The following is a 24,364-nucleotide window of genomic DNA, read 5'->3' on the forward strand; positions in this document are numbered from 1 at the left end:
AGCCATAAGTGGTTTACACTTACTAACTCCCTATTGTAGTGGGCACGGAGACTGCAGGAGGTGATGGACTGCAGGAACGAGAACTTTGGGGTACTTCTAGCATTCAGTTTTCTGCCCTGCTCATCAACATTCCTAATAGCTGTCTATTCTTTGGCATGGATTTTTGAATGTGTTGTATTTTGAATACCTGGGAAACAGCAGGATCTAGTGTGGATTTGTTATTTATTTCTAGGCTATACCACTACCTCTTTTGATTTGGTCATTGATACTTAAGCTAATAATTTCTGTAGTTAATAGCATGACAGAGACCAATGATTTGGGTTGTTTAGTAAACAAACTAGTAAATCCTGCAAATTAAACTATATAATTATATATATATATATGTTGTATATATTAGTGTTAATATTTTAAACCATCACAGTCATATCATGGGAGATATCTAGGATCTGACAGTTTCCAAAGTGTTTTTTTTTTTTTTTTTTCCTCATGTGCCTTCTGAAAACATACAATTATTATTTTTTCTTTACTTCATCTAATAAAGTTGTAAAATTTAAAATGGCACGAGAAAAATGGGGTTGCTTGGTGTAATTCTGCATAGCTTTAGCTCTTTAAAGATATATTTTTCTCAGGTTGTAAAGATTAGTTTACTGTCTGTGGACTGAATCTTTCTTGCACTACACATGTGACTAAATCCATGGGGCTCAGTGACCAGAAAAAAAGACCCAGAAAGGCATTAAAATAGTTTAGACCACTCAGCTGCGAAGTCATTTTACACATATTTTCCCCCTAACTGGTTTTGTGTATATTATTGTCAAATATGAATCTGCAGAATATCCCTGGTCTGGAATCCTGATCCTGTCCTCTGGAGCAGTCAGCAGTTCTCTTTCAGCTTTACTCAGTGGCTGGTACATGTGCTAGGGTCTGTGCACTGCAATAATTTTGGATTTCTTTTTTCACTCTCTTAATTTATGTAGCTCATTTGTTTCCAGTATCAGACTACGTCTGTTCTTTCATTTCGAGCTGTCTGCATAATTTGGAAAGTTATCAATACTGTGTGATCCCTAAAGAAAAAAAAAAAAAAAGATAAAAATAAATCTATGCTTACTCTGTCCATAGTGGTGAAAGACAGTGAAAAGTATTGTCAGAATATGTAGAGGTATGGCTGTATTCTCGCAGTAAATGAACCTGTTTTAATGTATACATAAATATAGCTGTACGCCTAGAAAAGAAACCTCTTCATCCAACTGCCCTGACTTGCTAAGGGTCGCTGTCAAAGTTTTGAATCCCTTTTAAAGTTACTTTTCAGAACATGGATATTCTATATGTGACTTCTGTTGCGCTATTTGAAATGGAAACAGGCTGCAGAGCCTGCCAACTCATCTTTCATGTGCCTTTCCCACTGGTGTCTCTCTTTCTGCAGAATCAAGCTTACACAGTGGAGCATTTCTGTGTTCCCTTTTACATGTGGTGCTCGTTATAAAAATACAAAGAAGTTTGGCTGTAGTGAAATTATTTATTTGATTTTTTTTTCTTCTGGTGCAAAAAGTAAATATGTTTACTGTGTCCCTTTCCATTCAGTGTATTTCCTTTTTTAAGCTCCGTTTGTGTTCAACAAGACAGCCTCTTTCTCCAAGATTAACATTTCTTATGATTGTTCCTGACAGAGGATTTACTTTCAGAGGCCCTGCTAAGGATAACCAAAAAAGGGCATGTAGCAAGACAGTTTTGGCAGCTTGCATGAATTTTCGGAGCTTTTTAGGTCTTGGTTTTCTGATGAGTGGCTTCCTGAGCATGCCTAGGGAATGACAGGCATCTCTGCAGGCAGGCTGAACCCACCTTGGCTTGTGCGTAGTCATTGGCTGCCTATTAGAATAAATTGAGGACAATGCATACCGCTGCCTGCCAATTGTAAACATAAGGGATATGTATTCACTTAGCATTGACTTTTGGGAGGGGCCAAGGAAAGGCTGCAGTTTTATTGAATAGGGCTGTGTGTGAGGCTGCTGGTGTGCCTTTCTTGCTGCGCTCCTGCCCAAGCAGCCAGTTATTCATTTCCTTCCTACTAGTTGAAAACTTTGCACCGCAGAGGTAAGGGCTTATGATACGTGTTTGTTTGGGAGCGAGCCGGTCTGACTGCATTTGCATTGTGCCTAGAGATTAAGCAGCATGCAAAATATAACAAGCCATGGAAATGGTCCGACGGTGTCGGATGCTCTTTTTCCTCTCCCCATTGCCCCCCCTTTCCTGCTGTCCTTGGAGGGCTGGGGCAGGCGGAGGGCTGCGAGCTCGCCCACCCCAGTGGACCCACCTGTACGTGGAGCTGTGGGGGCAAGGCTGTGGCTGTGGGGCAGGTCGGTGCCGGCTCCATGTGCCGGTCCCACTGTGCGTGGGGCAATAACCTGTCTACCCCCCCTTTAACTTTTCTTTATATATATGTATATAAATATATAAAAGCATTGCAATAAAAAGGTCTTTGGCATGGTAACAGCTGAATTGCTTTTTATTTTGCAACATAGTACCTGGGCTTTCGGGGCAGTACGGCTGCAAAGGCAGTCTCGTGGTGTAACTGATACAGATACAGTAAAGCTCTGGTTAATGTAAGTGATCTGATGCTTGCTGCTGCAGATGTCTGCCATGGCAGCCTTTCATAGAAATTTTGTTGACAATAGACAGCATCCGTTTTTGTTTTCAGCCTTCAGCATGCACAGCCGCGTATTGCCAGAAAGTTTCTTGTGAAGTTGTCTTTCCTGTTAAAAGGGGGAGAAAAAAATGCGCTTGGGTGGGACTGGAGCTCTTAAAAGTATCGCTCTGTGCTCGTGTCAGTCAGAGCGCTGCTCCGCAGAGCCGGCGTGCAGGCTCTCCTTTCCAGCTCCTTTGACATGCTCGGGCAGCTTGAAAGCATTGTGCAAGGCTGGCTGCTGCTAGCACGATATTCTGTGTAGCAGGGAGTTTCTTGGGGAAAGAGATGGGAAAATGAAAGGAGGGATGAAGTTAGCTGCAGAGGGAGACTTGGGAGAGACGCACATTGACCGAACAAACAACCTCTGACCAGAGCTACAGTGCTAGAATTGATTATTCTCATATGTCATATTATGTGTTGCTTGGAGAAATGGGCAAGATAACTCTTCTGAAAGACTTCTTGTGGAATATTTATTTTCATTGTGCAGTATTTATGCAATTTTGCCTAGCTGAAAGCGCTTTTCTTGCTAAGAGGCATATAGCACAACAATTTGTGAAAATAACCCATTCTCTCCTTGGCAGCAGCTCAAGGAAAATAAGGAGGCAGTATTTCTGTTGTGAAAACTGTGTATTATAATTTGTCTATTTTAGATACCATATAGTGAATGATTGTGCTTGTATGATTTGCTGTCACAGAGCCCTGAAACCCTGCATGCATTCACATTCTTTCTCAGTTGCTTTAAATGTAGCACTAGGTTGCTGTGCGAGGGTACACATCTGCAGACAAATCTCATACTTTTTCCTCCTGCCATTGAGAGATGGAATGGGATCCTAAAACTACATACACAAAACCAGATGGACTGTTTTGACCTAAATTACAAAGGGGGTGATGTTTCAAGGAAGTGAGTAGTACATTTGCTTAATTAAGTTGCCTTTAAGGTGAAATGTTTCAAGATACTCAAAGAAGGTAACAGGTCTGCCTTTTGGAGGGAGGCTTTCTGATAGGCAGGTGTCCTTGCTGATAAAACAAACAAACAAACAAAAAACCCCACCACCATCAACTGCATGTTAACATATTATCTAAATCATGAACAGGAAAAAAAAAAAAAAGCAATAATTTGTATTTCCTGAAAAATCCTCTTTGTTGCAGCATGCAATGGCAAGGGGATCAATTCCACAGCCTTCATCCACAGGATTAGTCTTGGTGAAATCAATACCATCAGTAACGGATGCAGGAGCTGATGTGAGGAGAGCCCTGTGTAGTCTGAATACACTTTGACAATAAGCAATGTAAGTGTGTATTAGGAGAACAAGGGATTTTCTGCATTTGCTACTTCAGATGCTCACAGCAGTATTCTGACCCAGAGCAGCCTGAGAATGAGGTAACTTCCCTTCTGCTTTTATTTCTTGTGCAGCACTGATAGACGATGCAATAGTGTCACTGGAAAGCAAGCAATTTGAAAGGACAGAGGGCTTCTGAGTTCCTCTGGCTACCAGTAGAGGGAAAATTAAAGTGTATTAAGATGGGAAGATGTCTTATTCCTTGAAGTCTCATTCACAGGGCCATGCATGGCAGGGAGGCCCACTGGTCAGCATCCATCTGTACCGATACATGGTTAGGGATCTGCATGGCCAGTTCCAGCTGAGGAGACTAGAAAGGTAGGGCAAAGCTCTTTTTGCTGGCTGCATGCTGGGAGGTTGCTTCTGTCATATGAAGAGATATTCTGTGAGGGTCTATCAAGAGCCTGGCTGAAAGTCCTCCAGGGTTTGCCCTTCCATGTGTGCAACCAGAGAGGCACAGCCTGTGTAGCTGATCCCTGCAAAACCAGGCACTGCAACACAGTAGCTGGGTGGAGGGCTCTGGGTTTGATGTGTTTGAACAAAAACCAAAATCTAACTCTGTGCAAAGTTACCCCCACCCCAAATGATGTATGTTGGAGCATCTCTTGTCTGGTTTTCCTGGCTTTGGATGGCTTGCACAGGTGGCAGGGAGCAGTACAACTCATATTCTTCTGGTAATGCTGACACTGGTTTGGCTTTTTGTGTCCAACTGGGGTGAGTGTCAATCTGTGTTGTCACAGGTAAAAAAAAACAGTAATAATAATAATAAAAACAAACAAACAAAAAAAATCCAACCTCCTTGCGCTCAGGGAGGCTTAAAATGCCACATGCCCTGGAGATTTTGCTTCCCAAGGGAATCTGTTCCATTGCAGAGAAGTGAACCTCTGCTCCCTTCCTTCCTTCCTGCAGGACAAATAGGATTTGAATGCCCTGGAGCTGCCTAAAATACACCGATTTCTCGGTAGTTGCTCACGCAAAACTGTTCCATTGGGTGCTCATGTTCTAATTTCTATCAGAGATCAGTGGAGATGGTAACTCCTATCCGCTAAGGGGGCAGCTCGGTACATTGATCACTGCATGTGGACAAAGAGGGGCAGGCAACCATATATGCATAAGAAAGAGAGGGCCAGACAGCAGCATTAGCTGTCCATCTGCAGGGCTTGCCTGGGCTCTCCTGGGTGTCCAAGAAAGCACCAAAAAAGGTAACCCAGCAGAACGTGAAGTGCAATCCTGTGAACCTTTCATTGCCTTTGAGGGGAGTGTTATGGGGCGTTTGCAGGATTGGGCTCCAGGTGTACAAAGCCTGAGGCAGACAGGCCTGTGACTGTGAAGAGTGGGAGTCTATCTTCAAAGCAGGTTTTCATTCTTTAAAAATTGTCTCCTGTTAGTAACTACCCCCTGGCAGCTTGTAACAGGAAAACTGCTTCCTTACTTGAGTGCGCACCTTCAGAAATACTCAGGTGCAAAGGCCAGATTGTTGTTTCTGTTCATAGCTCCTGCATGGCCTAAAGCCTGGTGAGAATGGATTTTGGGCACAACTGTACTGGGAACAAGTCACCTACATGCTAGTGCTTTCTCCTTGGGTGCTGGTGTCTTCTGGGAAGCTGTAGCTGTTGCATGCCTCCAAATGGTTTGTCAAGGATTTTGCTGGAGCTGAAATTTGACTCAAAGGCATTTGAAGATCAGATTAGGTTTGACCTTTTGGGATGAAACACTGAGGTCATAGGACAGTTGAACTGTGTAAGAATTTCTCTTTGCTTTTCCTAAAGCTCTTGTAAAGTTTAGCTAGCCCTGTGTGGAAGGATGTTCTGCATATTATAATTTGGGATCCCTCCCACCCCCGGGGAGCTTGCTCCTACTTTTCTTGAAATGGATCAGATTAACTAGAAACATTAGGGCATGCAACACTGTCGATTAGCTGCTAGCCCTGGTATGTTAGCTTCATGGTTTACATCCAATTAGGAAACTGCTGCTTATTTATTTTATTTTTTTTTCCCCTTTGGAACTGTGTTTAGTGCTGATAAATGGTGTGGGGCTGGCAGCTTGGCTGCCAAGCAGATACCAGCAATAGCAGTGCAGGCTCTACTATGTCCCTTCTCCCCAGGCATCACTAGTTGGCACCTCCTGATCAGAAAATCCTGACTATAGGAGTGTTTATGGGGTTTGTGTTGAAGCCAGGGTGAAGTGCTCCCAGGGTCTGTTCTGCTTACTCGTAGTAGCAAATAACTGAGAAAGTGGGGGGAAGAGAGAAAGGAAAAAGAAGGCCAGATCTTAAACCACTGCAGTCATTTCTCCTTTGATTTTTTTTTTTTTTTCCTGTGGTCATAAATACCTGGTGAGTCATTTAATGGCTGTGTCTGTTTCTGTGTCTTCAAGTGCAGAATAATCCATGCCATTTTGTATTTAGCCCATGCAGCTACTGAGGCTCAATTCATTAGTGCTCCTAAAGAGTTTGTAATCTTGAAACGCCAAGTTTAAGTACTGGCCTTATTTTTGATTGATTTCTGTTTTGATTGATTGAGAAACCTTATTTTTGATTTATTTTCTGGCAAGAACATACGTGTTTTGTTTTGTTTGCACAGTTGTATATTCCACTAGAATTTAACTGTTTTTTCTAGATTGTGGGCATAAAAACCCAGAAGCACAGCGAGTGAGGTGGAAAACAGGGCAGGCTGAGCACGGTGACTCTCAGCTGAAATGCCTGGATGGGATTTCTCGGGTGCTTGCAGATTTAACTGCACTTGCTGCACCTAAGGGAGCATCCTTCTGTGAAGCTGTTGTGTGGGTACCAAAACTGCAGGATGACAGCTTTTACCTCCAGCCCTGCCACACTGTTACAAGAATGGAAGAGAAACTACCGACCAAGCTGGCAAAGCTTATCTGCTTGTCTGGTTTCTTGTTGATGGGAGCATTTCAAATTGTAACTCCTGGGGCCAGGCCAGGCTGCAGTGGGGAAAATATTAGGAAAAGATTTCAGGCAATGGAAACATCAGTACATGTTTTCCACACCCTCTTGTGTACAGAATACAAATAACGAGCATTTCCCTTGGGACTTGCTGTGGAGGGTGTGAAGCAAAGTGGAACCCACCCGTTTGCACATTTTCTGGTTTATGTCCTTAAATGGAAAAAAAAATCTTTGGAATTTAGCTCATAGAAAGGTTATAAATAGATTAGTGGAGATAAAGTTTTGCTGTAAATGCTCTGGTTTCGGGTGCATTCAGAAGAGCAACTCTGTAGGCCAGCTGATAAGAAAAGAACAGCTGTTGCTAGCCGCAGCAGGATGCCATAAGGGCACCCTCCACACTTCTTCCTCCAAGTGCGCGGACACCCAAGGGGCACAGCAACCTCTGGGTGCACTTCCAGAAGCTGAGTACCTTGGGGTGAGGGACAACTGGCATTCGTGCCCCGTTGCAAGGCACATAATGTGTTGGAAGCTCAATTCACCTCCCGCTGCGGGGCCTGGCGGCCGCTGGCTGCGGTGCTGCTGCAGGGGCCAAGCCCTGGGACCAGTGCAAGTCAGCTTCAAAGGGAGCTTTGCCCATGTGGAAGAGCCTGTGATCAGGCCCTCGTTTGTTTCTTATTTGCAGGGCTTTGATGTTCCCTTGTCTGTCTGTGACTGCCACAGGGCATGTTACTAGCCTTTTCCCACTTCATTCTTTTCTTTGACAGCAAGCTCTCTACTGCTGAAATGGTCCTCCTCCTGTCCCCGTTTTTTTTCCTGAGTCACAGTGTTCACCCTAGTAAAACCTCTGATCCCAGAAGCTCAGGCAGGACCTCATTTAATTCCTCTCTGTTCCAGAGGACCTAGCAGTGCTTGTCTGATAGCCCGGGTCATCACCATCTAATACCAGCACTTGTATCATGAACAATTTCTGCTCGGTCCTCTGGGATCAGCTGCAGATGGAGCAAAAGCTAAGGATTTTCTGTCTGCATCTTCATTTTGCCCTTAAATAATGACCTGGTGATAACCTGCTTTCTCTTAGCAGTTTCAAAAGCCAGGGGGAGAATTTGGCTTCATTCCTGTCTAGTTAAAGCCTCATAGGTTTGAGATAGAAATTCTTCAGGCTTGGATACAAACTGTGGAAATGGGAGCGAGCTGGGTTAGCTCTGAGATGTGGGGAAATTTGGTCAGCTCCCATTTACCTGCAGAGTCGATCCCCTCCGGTGTGGGAGCTGTAGGATGCCTCTGGCAGAGGTCAGCATCCTGCACAGAGGGCTGTGGTGTGCTGCAACCCTGCGGCCTGAGGGCAGGAGAGGGTTTGCTGCTTGGCAGGGCTTTGGGAACAGCATGGCCCTATATGCACAGCCACACCCTGCTATGGAAACAGGGGCTTCATCCACATGTATGATAAACCACAGCTGTTATTTTGCCACTTCAAACAAAACTGGATTATAAAGACTGAAGTGCAGCATTTTAATTGCTGTAAATACGAATAAGAGTGTTTAGGCAATCCACATGACAAAGCTAAGCATTTCTGAGGCTAATGTATATTACACCGACAAAAGCAGGCCTGCTGAAGGTTTCCCTCCTGCTACCGCCAGTAACTTACTATACGAATTGAGTTGTCTGAGGTCTGCTGTCACTGTACCAGTGAAAATGAGGGAGAAGTTTTAACCTGGGCATTGGTTGGCCTGAATCTAACTGTGCTGTCAGCAGCTGTATGGTGAGGTAAACCATATAGTTAGTTTAAAATAAATAAATAAATAAATAAAATACTGCAATAGCTGAGATCAGACATTATATATATAAATCTGTTTGATTTCCTAGAGTTACGCAGAATTCAGAGGGCTGCTTGGTATCAGAAACCAGCCCTTTTTGTTTTGCTTTCTATACATCCCCTGAAGGCCACTAGCAGCAGGAAATTGGGTCAGGATTGCAGTAACAAGCATTCATTGGGAATTGATATTTCATACAAGAGAGGGCACTGCAAAACCAGCAAGCCAGTAAAATTCCACTGCTCGTTTGCTCCCTGGTGATTAAAAGGCCTTGCCGTAAATGGGGAAGGCCAGAGCTTCATTCACTTCAGCCACAATAGTAAAAGGCTTATTCACTGGACACAGTATGCAAGCAAATAGCAAGGGTTTGGGACAATAAAAGGGAAAAGCAGCAACTTTTGCTTGCATTTTGTTTTCAGTTTTCTCCACTGTGTGTTATTAAAATGCTCTGTGACTATTTTTTTTGTTCCTTTATTTAGATCTATGTAAATGGCAGTCAGTTTGTTTTGCTACTTAACCCTCACTCCATAAAACCAGACACAGCAGCCTATTTCCTCTCCTTCCCCCTGTACAACCCAAACAAGAAAAAAGACATTTCCTCTACCAGTATAAATAAATGTAGCTCCTCTGTCTTCAGTGTATCTGTTGTTGGTTTATATGACTTCAGCCTGGGGTTAGCAGACAAAATTTTATTCTCACCCCAGGTATAAAACACTAACTTTAACAAAAGCAATGATTAAATGCTGGTATTTCCGAAACAGTAATGGGACCATGGGAGTGAAGCAAATAGGAAACGTGTGTGCATGAATAGGGATGGGTTTTGGGGGAGGGCAGGACCAGTGTGCTTTGGATGGGAAAGAGCACAGGGGAGCAAGGCTGTGCACACCCGTCAGGGATTTTCCTTCCACCGCATCAGTTCCTGCAGTGAAACCCTATGCAGATGACATTAAGATGTGAAGTCATTACAGCACAGTTGTGTTTACATTCTTGCTTTTCAGTTTATTTTCCTTGGGGTTCAGTACTTTCTCTGCCATCAAAATCACAGGGAGAAAATTGTCAGTCTATTTGCATTTTATTTCCTAAGGAGAAAAACAGTTAAATGACTGCAGTGATGGAGCTATGTAGGGTTCCCTCCTTGCTGGACATTTTCCTGAGGCTGTTTTTTGTCACGTGCCTTAGAAATATGATGTTTATATCATATTGGTAGGTTTAGAGGTTATAGATGGGGTTCTTTAAGTGACTGTCATTTTGATGTAAACCCAGAAGGGCTGGTTGATTAGTCTGATCTCCCAGACCACATCATTGCACATCATCCAGTTACTTGTTTTGAGGCCACTTAAACTGATGTGATTAAAATCATAACTGTCTCCTTGGATGATTTTAGTTGATCCCAGGACAGGTGGCAGGATTTGAATCCAGTCTTCTGCTCCTCCAAAATGTTACCGTGCTTACCAGGATGGACCACAGCTCTGACAGACGTGCGGTTCAGCTTCTTATTTTGACACACATCTGGGCCTCTGCAATTTCCAACAGGAGTAACTGGTAATAAGGATTTTTGTCAGTGTCAATAAAGCAGACTTTCTTGCAAGTGACCAGCTGTTGGGTGATATCAGGTTTACCCCTACAGTTTAGGTTCAGTATTGACTGGCAGCCTTCAGGTGGTTTGGCTTCTCATTACAGAATCACAGAATTTCTAGGTTGGAAGAGACCTCAAGATCATCGAGTCCAACCTCTGACCTAACGCTAGCAGTCCCCACTAAACCATATCCCTAAGCTCTACATCTAAACGTCTTTTCAAGACTTCCAGGGATGGTGACTCCACCACTTCCCTGGGCAGCCTGTTCCAATGCCTCACAACCCTTTCAGTGAAGAAGTTCTTCCTAACATCTAACCTAAAACTCCCCTGGCTCAACTTAAGCCCATTCCCCCTCGTCCTGTCACCAGGCACGTGGGAGAACAGACCAATCCCCACCTCGCTACAGCCTCCCTTGAGGTACCTATAGAGAGCGATAAGGTCGCCCCTGAGCCTCCTCTTCTCCAGGCTGAACAAGCCCAGCTCCCTCAGCCGCTCCTCGTAGGACTTGTTCTCCAGGCCCCTCACCAGCTTCGTCGCCCTTCTCTGCACCCGCTCAAGCACCTCCATGTCCTTCTTGTAGCGAGGGGCCCAAAACTGAACACAGTACTCGAGGTGCGGCCTCACCAGAGCTGAGTACAGGGGGACGATCACCTCCCTAGCCCTGCTGGCCACACTGTTCCTGATACAAGCCAGGATGCCGTTGGCCTACTTGGCCACCTGAGCACACTGCTGGCTCATATTCAGCCGACTATCCACCATCACTCCCAGGTCCTTCTCTGCCTGGCAGCTCTCCAACCACTCATCTCCCAGCCTGGAGCTCTGCTTGGGGTTATTGCACCCCAGGTGCAGGACCCGGCACTTGGCCTTGTTGAACTTCATACAGTTGACCTCAGCCCATCAGTGCAGCCTATCCAGATCCTCCTGCAGAGCCTTCCTACCCTCGAGCAGATCGACATGCACCTAACTTGGTGTCATCTGCGAACTTACTGAGGGTGCACTCGATGCCCTCGTCCAGATCATCGATGAAGATATTAGAGAGGACCAGCCCCAGCACCGAGCCCTGGGGGACGCCACTAGTGACTGGCCTCTAACTGGACTTGACTCCATTAACCACGACTCTTTGGGCCCGGCTATCCAGCCAGTTTCTAACCCAACAAAGCGTGCGCCAGTCTAAGCCAAGAGCAGCCAGTTTCTTGAGGAGAATGCTGTGGGAGACGGTGTCAAAAGCCTTGCTGAAGTCAAGGTAGACCACATCCACAGCCTTTCCCTCGTCCACCCAGCGCGTCACTTTGTCATAGAAGGAGATCAGGTTCGTCAAGCAGGACCTGCCTTTCATAAACCCATGCTGACTGGCTTTGTCATTGCCATGGCTTTTTGACATATCACTGCTTCTGTTTCCTAGTGTTAAGGAGAATTTACCTTTCTTTTTGGTGGTCCTTTATGATAGTTTCTGATACCTTTATGATAGTTTCTGATACCTTCCTTTAATGAGAAGAGGGTTTTTTTTGTTTGTTTGGTCTGGTTTGGTTCAATCTATTACTTTGACAGTGAAACCAGCACCCTCAGCTTCACCTGAAGGCACAAGATATTTTACATCAAAAAGCAGTAGGATGTAAATTAGGCCCACTTTGAAATGGTGTTACTTTTTGTTTCTGGATGGCAATACTTCTGAGGTGACATCATCTGACCACCAGGAATTGTCATGTGGCCAAAACAAGCACTTTCAGGTTGTGACAGCCCACTGAAGTGACAGCAATATATGTGGCTGCTTCTGTTTTCTGGCTATTGAAAGGATCAGGAAGAACCAATTTGGAGACCAAAATAACTAGATATTTAACCTCCTCATTGTTCAAATCCTGGATGAAGAAACATGTAGAAGCCTTGTATCTGCTCCTTAAATGCTGTCTGGAACCTTAGGAAAAAGTCTCTGAATAATAAGCAAATTGAGAGCAATAAGTGTTCTTGCATGGTTGAAGAAACTTCTAGCTTTTCTTCTAGCTTTAGCATCTTCGGTCTTCCTGAACCCAAATGTAAGATGTGAGGCTGCTTTGATTTCCTCTTGGAAGAGGCAGGGTAAATGATTTGTGCTTTGAAGTCCTTTCCTCCCTTCTTTCCTGCCCTACAAGTGGCTGAGCTTGGTGTTTGTGCAGCCTCATGCTGGCTACCAGCTCTTGTTCAACTCCGCTGCTTCACGTTGGTCACGACTAGGAGTTCTCTTTCATTTTACTTGTTGAGATACTAAAAGTAAAAGCTTCCAAAGACGTCATTTTACAAGATTAAAAAAAAAAAAAAAAAAAGTTTTTATTTAAGTAAATGTTTTCTTTTAGAAGAATACCCTTCTCTGTGGTTCTACTTGTGAACTGGCTTAGGAGTTTTCAGTCCATTGTCCTACAAAGGACTTCCATGGTCAGTAAAGATGTTTATAAAACAACAGAAAAAGTGTAATTCTTGGCCCATCTGCTGTAACAGCCCAATAGGTTTTACAAATTTTTTTTTTCTTTTTTTCTTTTTTTTTTTTTTCTTCACTAGCTTCTGTAATAGTTGCAAACTCCTTAGAGTCAGTATACAGAAAAACTAATATTATTATTGAGAGAGGAGGGAATAAAGGTACTTTGATCTTCTGCATCAGATATCTGATAAAGATCAGTTCATCTTAGTAAGAAATTAAAGGAGTTTGCTATCTGTGTAAGAAATATGTTTAGCTATAATGAACAGATTGAAGCGGTGGCAGACAGTGAATCTGACTTATATGACAAAATACAGCTATACATCCCTGAAAGTCTGCAGACTGGCTTGATGAACTGGAAAAAACATTATAATCTGAACACTTTATTTCTGTCTCTCCTGTGACCCTTCAAAGCAATGGAAAGGCACTGATGGAAAGACTGTTGGCGTTAGCAGGCATAGAAATGGTTTCATCAATTTTGGTTCAGTGCTTAAAGGTCGTTGAGGTTAAATTTAAATCTTTACGTTCGAGTTTTTTTTTCCCCATTTTAGAATTAAATACCGGAGGCTATAGGCATAGCCTGAAAACCTGGGAAAGACATATTAGGTCATCTTGTCCCTTTCCTCTAGGCAGTGCAGGATGACTCCCTGAAGTATATTCACACGTGTTTTGTCCATAAACACCTCTGTTTATTAACAAAATACAATAAGCTGTAGTTTTTCAGTGAGGATTGGGATATTTTGCTGCACTTTCTAGTTTTTAGCAGGGGGAAATAGCTATCATTCTAAAATGTGTTTCTTGGCCTATGGATATTGCTTATGTGAATTCAAGCAAAAAAATGTCTAATGAATGGAAACTTGTAGAAGAGTTAACGGCAGCTGGTTTTATTATGGACCATGGCTCTGACATGATCTCACGCTAGTTTAATACAAGTGTTACCTCACTGACTTCAATGGAACAGTTTTTCATTTTCAAGAGAGTAAATGAGGCCCAAATCAGTCAGACACCTAGGGAGACTCTCTGGGAGAGGGTTTTAGTTTGGGGAATGTTCTTTACATACATATAAAATATATGGGCATATTTGGACATCACAGTAAATGCATCAGGCCACCTGGGAGAAAAGGGCCAAATTCTGCTTTGAATAGCACCTGTGTAAATCCAAAATGAAACGAATGGATAGCTTGCCAGAGAGAGCCAGAGAAGTATCTAATTTTTCTGAGTGCTGGGCCGAATTTCCTTCTGACTGTATTTCTGGTGTTTCCTCGATGAGATGGGTGGGACATATGGCAGAGTAAGACTGTTCTGCAGCTTCAGTATTTCTGCTTCTTAATTTCAACCATATCAAATTAAAAGAGGAGCTGTGTTGACTATTGTGAAGCCAGCTCAGACAAAAGCACCACATGTGCAGCTATTCTGCCTTAAAACTATCAAAGCAAGCAGAGAAATTAGAACCATGTATTTTAGTCAAACCTCTCTTCTGAATTGCACAATAGTATGTCCTCCTCGCTCTGCATTCAGCTTAGCTGAATCTTGCAAAACTCTAGGAAGACTGCTGTGCTCTGTTGGAAATGTAGCTCTGGGCTCAAAAAGGGAGAAGAGCTTCAAAACTTTCTCAAGTCCATCAGAGTTGTTACAAGTTGCAGCAGCAATCTGCAACTGAGATGAGCTTCACTTTTACACCATGTATGAGGAAACTGAGGTGAAGAAGTGACAGGCATTGATTAAGAATAGAGAAAGGCCAGGGAAAGAGGCTGTGTGTTCATGGCTTCTTGCTGCTTGTGTCTTGGTGGTCTTGCTCCTTTCTCTCCAACACAACAGCACCTGAGGTACAGGCTTGTATGGAACCAAGGTATGCAGCCTCTTTGGTGTAAGCTTTGAAATCTTTTAGGGTTTGACTTTAACACAGCTCCCTGGATTTTAGTAGGATTTCCTAGCAGTATAAACACTGGTTTCAGATGTTTTTTGCTTTGCTCAGCCTTTGAAATGGCGAAGTTTACAGGTGTGCAACAGAAATATTCATTGTATTGTGGTTTGCAGTTTGACTTGGAGCACTCCTGCTGCTGGAGGGAAAACACTTTAAGACTATAGAGTTATGTAGTGTTAATTCATTTTTATTTTACTGAAGATCTTGAAGGAAAGCAGAATAATGATAATTAAGCTTGACCTATTGGCCAAAACTGAGAGGGAGAAGGCAGTAAAGTATTTGAAATGTTTTAAATGGTCCCATCCGCTTGTTTAAAAGGGAACACTTGTGGAGAGTGGTTACAAGTATTTTCTCAGTCTGTTACAGGGTTCTTGCTGTTCACTATCTGAGCCAAAGCTAATTATATAGTCCACAAAAATAGCACAGCAGAAGCTAGCATCCCTGGGGTTCATACACGTGCTAATTATTCCCAGTGGTGATGCAGCAGTGTGCTCCCATGGAACTGGTCTCAGAGTACCAGCTTGTTTCCTGTATGATACCATTGTGCCATGAGACAGAAGTGACTTATAGCTGCAAGGCTCTGCCAGATTCACCATGGTAAGTGTGAAGTAGAGGCCTGGTTACCTAGCAGATTTCTTTTTAGTCCTTTATGAACCTTTCTCCTCAGCAAATTAGATGCTGTTGAGAGAAATTTGTCTGATTATAACACATACCAGTTTTTTCCTGCTTGCTTTCTGTGTTTCTGTCCTTGAAAAACTCAAAACAAGTAGAGTCACAGAATATCCTGAGTTCGAAGGGATCCATAAGGGTCATAGGGTCCAGCTTCTGGGTCTGCACAGGACCACTCAAAAATCAGAGCATATTCTAAGCACCATATTATATTGCTATTTCAATATTGTCTTTAGCTGAAGAGAGCTTGCAAAGTCCAGCCTGACCTGTATACACTGAATAATACTGTGCGTACCGTAGGTACCTTCACTGAAGTAAAAATGGCCCAGGTTATGTGGAACATCAGTGGTAGTGGTCAGAGGCACAGACCAGGATTTCTGACACCTACATCAAGATGCACAGGTCTAAACTATGCTCTCATCTGGAGGCATACTCATAGGCCTACTATTTACCCATTTTTTTTCTCTTACCTCCTGGGGCTATTTAATGGGACTGGCATATGACTGCAAAGGAGGAGATAAGTAAATAGGAAACTTTTTCTGTGAAGCATGATTAGAATTTAAGAACACCTTAAACATACTTTAGAGACATTAAAATGAAAGAAAGAAAAAATAAATAAAGCTCAATATATTGAATACAAGTTTATCTGCTGCACATTCTCCTGTGTGAAGGTTTTTATTGGCATAAGACCTAGCTAGATGTGGTCTAGTGACTTGGATGTTATGAGGTGATGCCTTTTATTAGAAGCTGAATTCCCTCTTTGCTACTTAAATCCAAGGTTAGTATGCGGTGTTATGGTATTCCATCCAAAGTAGTCTGGCCACCCTTGATCGGTTTTGTTTTTGATCAGTTAAAATACATGGCAAGAGATATTGAACCACTTGCAGGGTATTTGCTGCTGCCAGGGATACTAAGATGGTCTATATCTGTGTAGTTCTATTACTACTACACTTTTTGTACTGGACTACTTTTACGATTTTTTTTTTTTAAACATAATATCATGGTGGTATTCTTAGAAAATGGGCAATAGTCTGAATGGACTGTGTGTATTTGTTGTGCTGGCTTCAGAAAGCAAAGGTGGTGCAAAGTCTTCAGCAAAGAACAACAGGACTTCAGCAAAGAACTGTGGGAGGGGAGACAGCAGAAGCTCTGACAGATGGTGTTACATCCATTTGTGGCATATAAAGTGTCGCTTTAGCAGAAGTGGGTGTCAGGAGTGAACAATTATGATTCTGTGTTGAAACATGTCTGTAGCAGAGCAGGACAGTAGGATACATGGAAACAGATGTGTTCCTCATACAGCATTGGTGCTGCTTGCTCCACAGGGAGTATAAACATCTCTGAAATATCAGAAAGAAAAGCTTTATGTACCACACATGACTTTGCATTTATACAGGTGCAACTGGCCTCGGCTGAAGGGTTGTTTTGACGAGAGACGAAATGTCTCATTTATATCATTGATATAAATTTCTTCTTGACATTTACATGAGTGGTAGAAAACAAACACACTCCACTTCTGCTGGCATTCTTGTTGTGTGCATAAAAGAAGACCTGTCCTCCTTACCCATATGCATTTTCTGTAAGGATATAATGCCCCTATTCAGTATTCATAAAGAAGGTAGTGGCTACCCAGTTTGGCTGGTTGATGAAGAGGCAGTTGCAGAATACCAGCCAGCTGAAATCACTGATTTTTGCAAATGGAAATTGTTTATACATTTTTCTTCATTAAAAAGAAATGCAATTAGTGGTTTACAATGTTTATGTGGATAGCATCAGCTGAATCTTGTTCCAATCCATTGCATGCTCTTTTAACATGACCTACAATACACATCATGCAAAAATCTGTCTGGGATGTCCAAAGTTAAGTGCAAATTCCCAATGCAAATATAAAGTTTTGCCAAACCGAATTAAGCTCCTTAGGTGGTATCAGGAAGGGCTATGTTGGATTGTTTATTTTTTTTCAGGGGGCAGGGATGGGGGAGACTATAAATAGAAATAAGATGCTATTTTGCAGCTCTGAAGGATTCAGTCTTGAATTAGACTGTTGTATTAAATCTAAAGATTGAAATTAAATCACTGCCCAATATTCACTTTTTTGATTCAGTGATCTCTAGAAAGGGAACCGGCTGCACTCTTGGCAAATTGTAAGGACAAGGCAAGGGTGTTGAGACAAAACTTTGGGGTCTGCAGTGGCATTAAGAGAATCAGGTTTCAAACACATCAGTTTGTACAACACTGAGTCCAACTCTTACACCAAATTGCCTGCTGTGTTACCCGATTGCTTTATTTTGTATGTTTTGCTTCACTTCAGCTTTAGTGTTCAAATATTACTTCTGGTTTAATAATATCACGGTGGTATAAAGCTTCTGGACAATTTATTTAAATAGGCATTATTGGGCAATTGTACTGTAGTGTTTTACTGCTGATTGCATTTGAAACTATAGCAATCTCAGGCAAGGTTTACCATGGTTGAATCTTATTTCCCTCCAGTATCTGTGATACTACAGAATACATCTTTGGAAGTGACACAAAACGAACAATTGTTTCCCCTATTAATCAAGATTAAAACAAGCTCTTGTGTTTAGTAGAGTATTAAAGTGAGAGTTTAATAGGATAAAAAAAAAAAAAAAAGGCAGTTATGAAACCTCCCAGCAAATTATTCAGGGGCAATGCGTACAGTCAGTTAAATGCCTTCTTGGAAGTATTGCACATCAGAAGTGGTAGCTCCTCCCCTATTTATACTCCAAAGTATGGTATTTCCAACAGCCTTTGGAAGTAATCATTCCAATATTGGGGTGTCCTGTGACACATGCACAATAAAATCAGAGTTGCCCCAATACAATGTTTTCAGGAACTTTCAAGTGTCAGAGTTTTGACTGTAAGTTACTCACTCTCCCAGAGGAACAGTTCTTTGCTGGCTGTTGTGGACGTTTTCATCAATGTCAGTTTAATTCTGTTTCAGTATTTCTCCTACTGACATCTGATGCAGACTGACCAAAGAAACATGTGCCTGGCTTTGATTTTGACCCATCTGCACGTGCCCAGTTGCCTACGGTTCCTGGTTTGTAATTGTGCTCACCTCTGGTGACTGTGGGGAAGAGGACCTGAAATTTCACTTTGAATACTTTTTTTGCCGTCAAGCAGTTCAGCAACTGCTGTATAACCAAAAGTACCAGATTTTGTTAGGAACCACAGGTATTGACTCAGAATAATGTCGCTGCTTCCACATAAAATTGTGTATTGAAAAAAGCTTCCTTTAAAGGATTGTACAGATTTATACACTTAGATAATTGTCATCTAATTATCTTAGCCTTGTTAATATGGTGAAGAAAGAGAGAGGAAAAAAAAAGGAACTTTAAGTTAGCAGGTCAGAATTATGGATCCCGTAGCACATCGTAACTACAGTATTATTTTTTTAAAGCACGTATGGTTAGCAGCTTTAAGCACTAGATGCTGTCTTTGATTATAACAGTGCTGAACTTTATCTGCAAAATTGAAACCTCTGATTCTCTAGTACATCAGTAAGTGAAACCTAAGCACATGTAATCTGTAAAAATAAATGTAATTACTTTAGCAAATGTATTACAGCTGGCCAGGTTTAATGTTAAGATACCTGTTTCTTATAGCTGACTAGTGTCAGAAGACAGAGGTGATGGCTTGAGCTGTGCTATGCAGACAGAATGGAGGAGAAAATATTGCCTTGCATTCTTCTGAGTGTACATTAAAGTGAATTAAAGTGGGTTGTGGTTCTGGCCTTTGACATTTCTTCCCACTGTTTTCTTCTGTTTAAAGCATCTTGGTGAGGGAAGCTTTTTTTTTTTTTTTTTTTTTTTTTTTTTTTTTTAATTTCAAAAGCTCTGGTAAAATTGTAGCTAAGTGGGCTGCTTCAAAATTGAACACTTGATAAAATCTTCAGGAACACCTAAGGCATCCAAAAGCCTTCACTGACCTACTTTAATGCAGCAGTGTTGCTAGTGCAGTAGCAGGAGTTAGGACTCTGTGCTCCATTTCTGGTGCTTCTTTAATTTTACTGTATGATTTTATCAGACTTTTTGGCCTTTTCTTATTTGCTTATCTTTAAAAGGCATATTTCAGATTTCTGTAGTAGTACAGGGTTAACAGGCTGACTACAGCAAAGGAATTCAGTGTGGGTCAGTAATTCATATGGAGACAGCAATAAGTTCATGATCGGCTGTGGGAGATCTCCGTCTGGTTGGACCACTGGCACAAAGCATGGCTTACATGGGTGCAGCTGTCCATTATTCTGCAGATTCATCCCAACAAATGTCAGTGTCATTTCCTAGAGTGGGTGGGGCCTTATTCATCTGCTACAACAATAGGCTAAAGTATCCTTGTTCCCTGATCTTTGGAAATTTCAGCAGGTAGAGATCCTGTTTCTCACAGAAGTGTGGTGACTTGAACTGTAATTAGTGTCTACAAAGTGGTTAGAGGTCCTTTAATGAAATATGCCCTGGAAGTGATAAGTGCATTGTGGTATTGTTGACTAAAGCAACTGGCACAAGAACCAGTGGCCAGATAAAGCTATCATCAGCTGCTAAGCTTTTTAGTTCCTGCTCTTTGATCCTGCAGGTTTCCAATTCTTCCTTTTCATCATACTTTTAAATCTCTCTTTGTGCGTTGCTGAACTGATGGGGGCCAACTGATTCTGGGTGACTAATCCAAACAATTGGAGTAAATTATTAGGTTTACAATTTCAATCCTAACTTAGAGCACCGTGTTCTTTCAGAACTCAGGGAGGCTTAACAACGTTTTAGAAATTACTGCTTTGAGTAGCCAGTGTAGGTTACAGGACAAGACTACTGATAAACTAACAAGTATTTTTAGCCCATTGATCAATTAAAGTACTTTCCTCCTCTTAGAAAAAAAACACCAGATTCAGAACAGTCAAGGATTTTGGTTTTACAAACCAGCCCATCTGAGGTGTAACTTCTACAGGAAGAATAGGCTAAGGGAGACTTCCTATGCATTTCAGACCATAGCAAGAAGCAGCTGTAACCTTAGCATTTGTACTCCTGCAGACAGATGTGTAATCATCCGCTGGCATTGCACCAGGAGAAGCAAGCGTCTTTCCTCATGTGTGGTCTGTACTGAGGATGGGTGCAAGGAGTTGCAGCCAGTTCATCTCCTACCCCTGTGGTACTTCTGTTCCCCAAGAAAGCTTCTGTGGTAGTAGCACAAGCAATAACTACCCTATGTGGTGCCCTAGCCTGTCTTGGGGCCATGTTGACTCCTCTGTCTCTGCTTCAGTGGTGTGCAAGGGTTGAGATGTGTGGCTTGTCCCTCTTTGGGCTACTCTGTGGGAAGGCAGCAGAAGGAGAGCAGCACGGGACCTTTCTCGAGACACAGGCTCATTCTTGTATTGACGTAACATGCGCTATCTGAGGCATTTTCCTCCGGTGCAGTGCTGCTCTGAGTCTTTTGTGGAGTTAATAGTAACTCTGTGGCCTGCTTTTAATCCCTCTGCCTCTCTAGCAGTGTCTGGAAAGAAAAGCTACAGTGGAGGCTTAAATTCTGTGGTGTTTTGTATTGCCTTTTCCTTTTTTTTTACAAAAAAAAAAAAAAAAAAAAAAAAAAGGAAAGAAAATGTAGTTTTTGAGTGACCTACAGACATCATGTGGGCAAAATTCCTGTTTTGAATGGTTCCCAGGGCACTTTGCATCATATATGGCCCCAAAGCCCAAGCAACTTGTAGCTGAGATTTGTTTATTTTTGCTTGCAAAAGAAAATTAATATATCATGATGGGCAATGCATGGCACATAAGTCAAACTACACAAACAACTGCAAATTTTTGTGTTCTTCTATCTGTCCATGGATAATATTTAGAAAACAAAGTCCTTTGAAAACCTTAAGGCATTTTGGCTGCCTTTCAGAAATGGTAGAGTTAAGTCAATAAAATGCTCAGTAGAGATTGTATGTCCCCAAACATATTTTATCTTGACAGGTTATATACTATTGAGAGCTGCAGCCATGACTTGAAGCAAAGTTAGGAAAAGAAAACTTCTGTTGCAGGGCTGCGTTTGATGGGAATCCGAGGAGGAAAAGGGAGAGAATAGCGTGTGCTCTGAGAATGCCAAATGCAGAAAGCTTCTCTAAGTTGGATTCCTGGGTTGTATAAATTGTTGTAACTGTTGCTGGCATCAGTAGGACTTTACTGATTTACATCCATTGGACATCTGATTTTACACAAAACTAATTGTTCTGGATGCATGAAAGCATGGGTTTTAATAGAGGTTATATTGATGGGGAGTAGCTTAGAGTCTAAGTATTAAAGTTTCTAATCTGTATCATTTGCCTTAAAAACAAACAAACAAAAAACAAAAACAAACAAACAAAAAAACCCACATGGGCAAATAGAGTAATGTCTAGTCTCTGAGACTTCTGCCTGAACCATATCCATATACTTTGTTTCTCTGTAGTACAGAGATGTAGTACAGATGTGTTTTTTGTTGAAGTTTGCTCATCAAAAAGCTTCCTTTCATGCAAAAGTATGGCAGGGAGGAATAGGCTTTTTCTGGGTAGGAGTCACTAGAATTATGTGACATTAGAAAAGATATTTTATTACCCTTTTCATCCTTCCAAATAAAAGGAACATGCAGAGGTAATTCTAACATGGGGAAGGATAAAAATCTGCCTCTGTGATACCTGTTGATTGAATCTCTATATATCCAGACACACCATTACATGATTATAATAACTCTTTCGGTGGAGGGGGAGAAAAAAGTGTCTGTGTAGCAATCACAGAATCACAGAATCACAGAATTTCTAGGTTGGAAGAGACCTCAAGATCATCGAGTCCAACCTCTGACCTAACACTAACAGTCCCCACTAAACCATATCCCTAAGCTCTACATCTAAACGTCTTTTAAAGACCTCCAGGGATGGTGACTCCACCACTTCCCTGGGCAGCCTGTTCCAGTGCCTCACAACCCTTTCAGTGAAGAAGTTCTTCCTAACATCTAACCTAAAACTCCCCTGGCTCAACTTAAGCCCATTCCCCCTCGTCCTGTCACAAGGCACGTGGGAGAACAGGCCAACCCCCACCTCGCTACAGCCTCCCTTGAGGTACCTAAAAAGAGCGATAAGGTCGCCCCTGAGCCTCCTCTTCTCCAGGCTGAACAAGCCCAGCTCCCTCAGCCGCTCCTCGTAGGACTTTTTCTCCAGGCCCCTCACCAGCTTTGTCGCCCATGAATTACCTAATCTCTGTTTTCTTATATCCAGTCCACACCTTAGTAATGTGAAGGCCAGCTGCTCTTCCCCAATGAGACTGAATTCAAAGGGAATAGGTTGCCAGTGGGAATCAGGTCTGTTGATGGAAGGTGCTTATTCACCTCTTCTTTAGGAAGAGGGAATGCACTTTGCAGGTACTATAGGAAAACCACATGCAAACAGCACGTTTGGGCTACAACAGCTTACTGTTGAGTGTATGGAAGATAACTTTGAAGTTAATTTGGGGGCTGCTTTTGACCCACTTAATTAGCAAAAGATGGAATGGTTTGGGGGTTGAAGTAGTGAAAGTATTCCAGGGAGTTTAAATTCTCTCCTCAGTCACCCTATATGAGCATTGGCAAGACTTCTGAGAAGGCAATATAAAAAGTTTGATTTTAAGAGACTGTGCTTATAAAACCCTTTGATGCTTTGGGAAATTCTTTAGTATTTTAGGTTGTTTAAGAATACAGGGTGGACCATTGGTAGTCAGTGACTTACATTTTTCCTTGTCCTTTCAGAAGCCTGACTTCTAAAAGGTCCTGAGCACTTTTAATGTATGGAGGAGCTACACTGCCCATATTTATCAAGCAGCATCCTAAATAGGAATATGACCATAAGCCACACAACAGTACGTACTCTCCCAAAGCCTTATAGGGTTATATGGAAAAGTTTGGATTCTAAAATGAATCAAATGGTCTTTGCATATGTAGTAGACCCAAGTGGTGTTCCTTCATAGAAATACCTTGAAAAGATATAATTTTGTGTTTCCACTGTAAAATAAAATAACTTTGACTGTTATATTTTTTTCTTTAAAATGAAATAAATTGGAGGGATTTTTTTTTCTCCTTAGAAGTTCTGTCTTTGAGGTAACAAAAAGTGGCTTGAATTTGTTAAGAGATGCAGCTGAAAATGCAGCTGGTCAGCTGTAGGATGGAGGCAACTGTTCAGAATTAAAAGCCTTTAAGGTCTGACACTTCAGCTGGCATAAGAAGGCATTAGATTTTGGTGGCTTTGTAGTGTAAGCCCAGGGCTCAGGAGAAATCCCTTAATTTTCACTTCTCTCACATTTTCATTTGAAGTTGTCTTACAATTTATATATTTGAAGAATATTAGTTTCCTTGGAAATCCTTCTGTCTTTTGCAAGTTTCTCAAAAAGTGACAAATGATGAAATGTCAAAACACATGTCTTTCTACCTCATCCTTCCCCACCATGACAGTGCATGTTCAACTGACAGAAGGTTTCATCTATCCCTAGAAGTCTTCATTTATCCACTTAGGTTCAGTCAGATAAATTACATTTGGTGAGAGGATCTGTGTGTCTGTGTGGAGAAGAATTTGCACATAAAATGAGATTGACTGCTGTTAAATTATTTCTCCCCTATCCAAGAGAAGAAAGGAACACATTAATTTGAAATGTCTGAATCAAATACAATATCTCTGCATTCATTCCATTCAGTGTGTGTCCAAATAAAGTGCTGAGTTAATTATAGGGAGATTTTAATAGGATGCAAAGATGTTAACTTCCTTCACCAACCTTAAACTCAGCAAGTGCTGCCTCTTGTGTTGCATGTTCTGTATTATACAGGCAGTGCCAGACAATTTGGTCTTCTTCCTTTCAAGCATGTCTATGCAGTGGGGGCAAAACTGGACTCTGAAGCCGTTTGATGAGGGATAAGGTATTCATCTTAGCATATTAAGCATATTAAGACCTGCTGCTCTTTACCTGACTGTATTGACTTCAGCTAAAGCAGGATCAATCCCTTACCCTTACCACCCAGGAGTGCC

At 42.0% G+C, this 24,364-nt stretch overlaps 1 protein-coding gene across 3 annotated transcripts in view; it reads left to right on the forward strand.

Moving 5' to 3' along the window:
- The first annotated feature begins 1,955 nt into the window (after window positions 1-1,955).
- The window catches only part of CALD1 (caldesmon 1), a 193,501-nt gene continuing 171,092 nt past the window's right edge, over window positions 1,956-24,364 (forward strand). The window contains exon 1 of one of the 3 annotated variants that reach the window (XM_032187943.1): window positions 1,956-2,088. The gene's annotated coding sequence lies outside the window, so the exon portion shown is untranslated. The remainder of the gene's footprint in view (window positions 2,089-24,364) is intronic. The other 2 variants (XM_032187893.1, XM_032187927.1) reach the window with 2 other exon arrangements.

This window comes from Aythya fuligula, chromosome 1, assembly GCF_009819795.1.
Source record: "Aythya fuligula isolate bAytFul2 chromosome 1, bAytFul2.pri, whole genome shotgun sequence".
NCBI lineage: Eukaryota > Metazoa > Chordata > Aves > Anseriformes > Anatidae > Aythya > Aythya fuligula.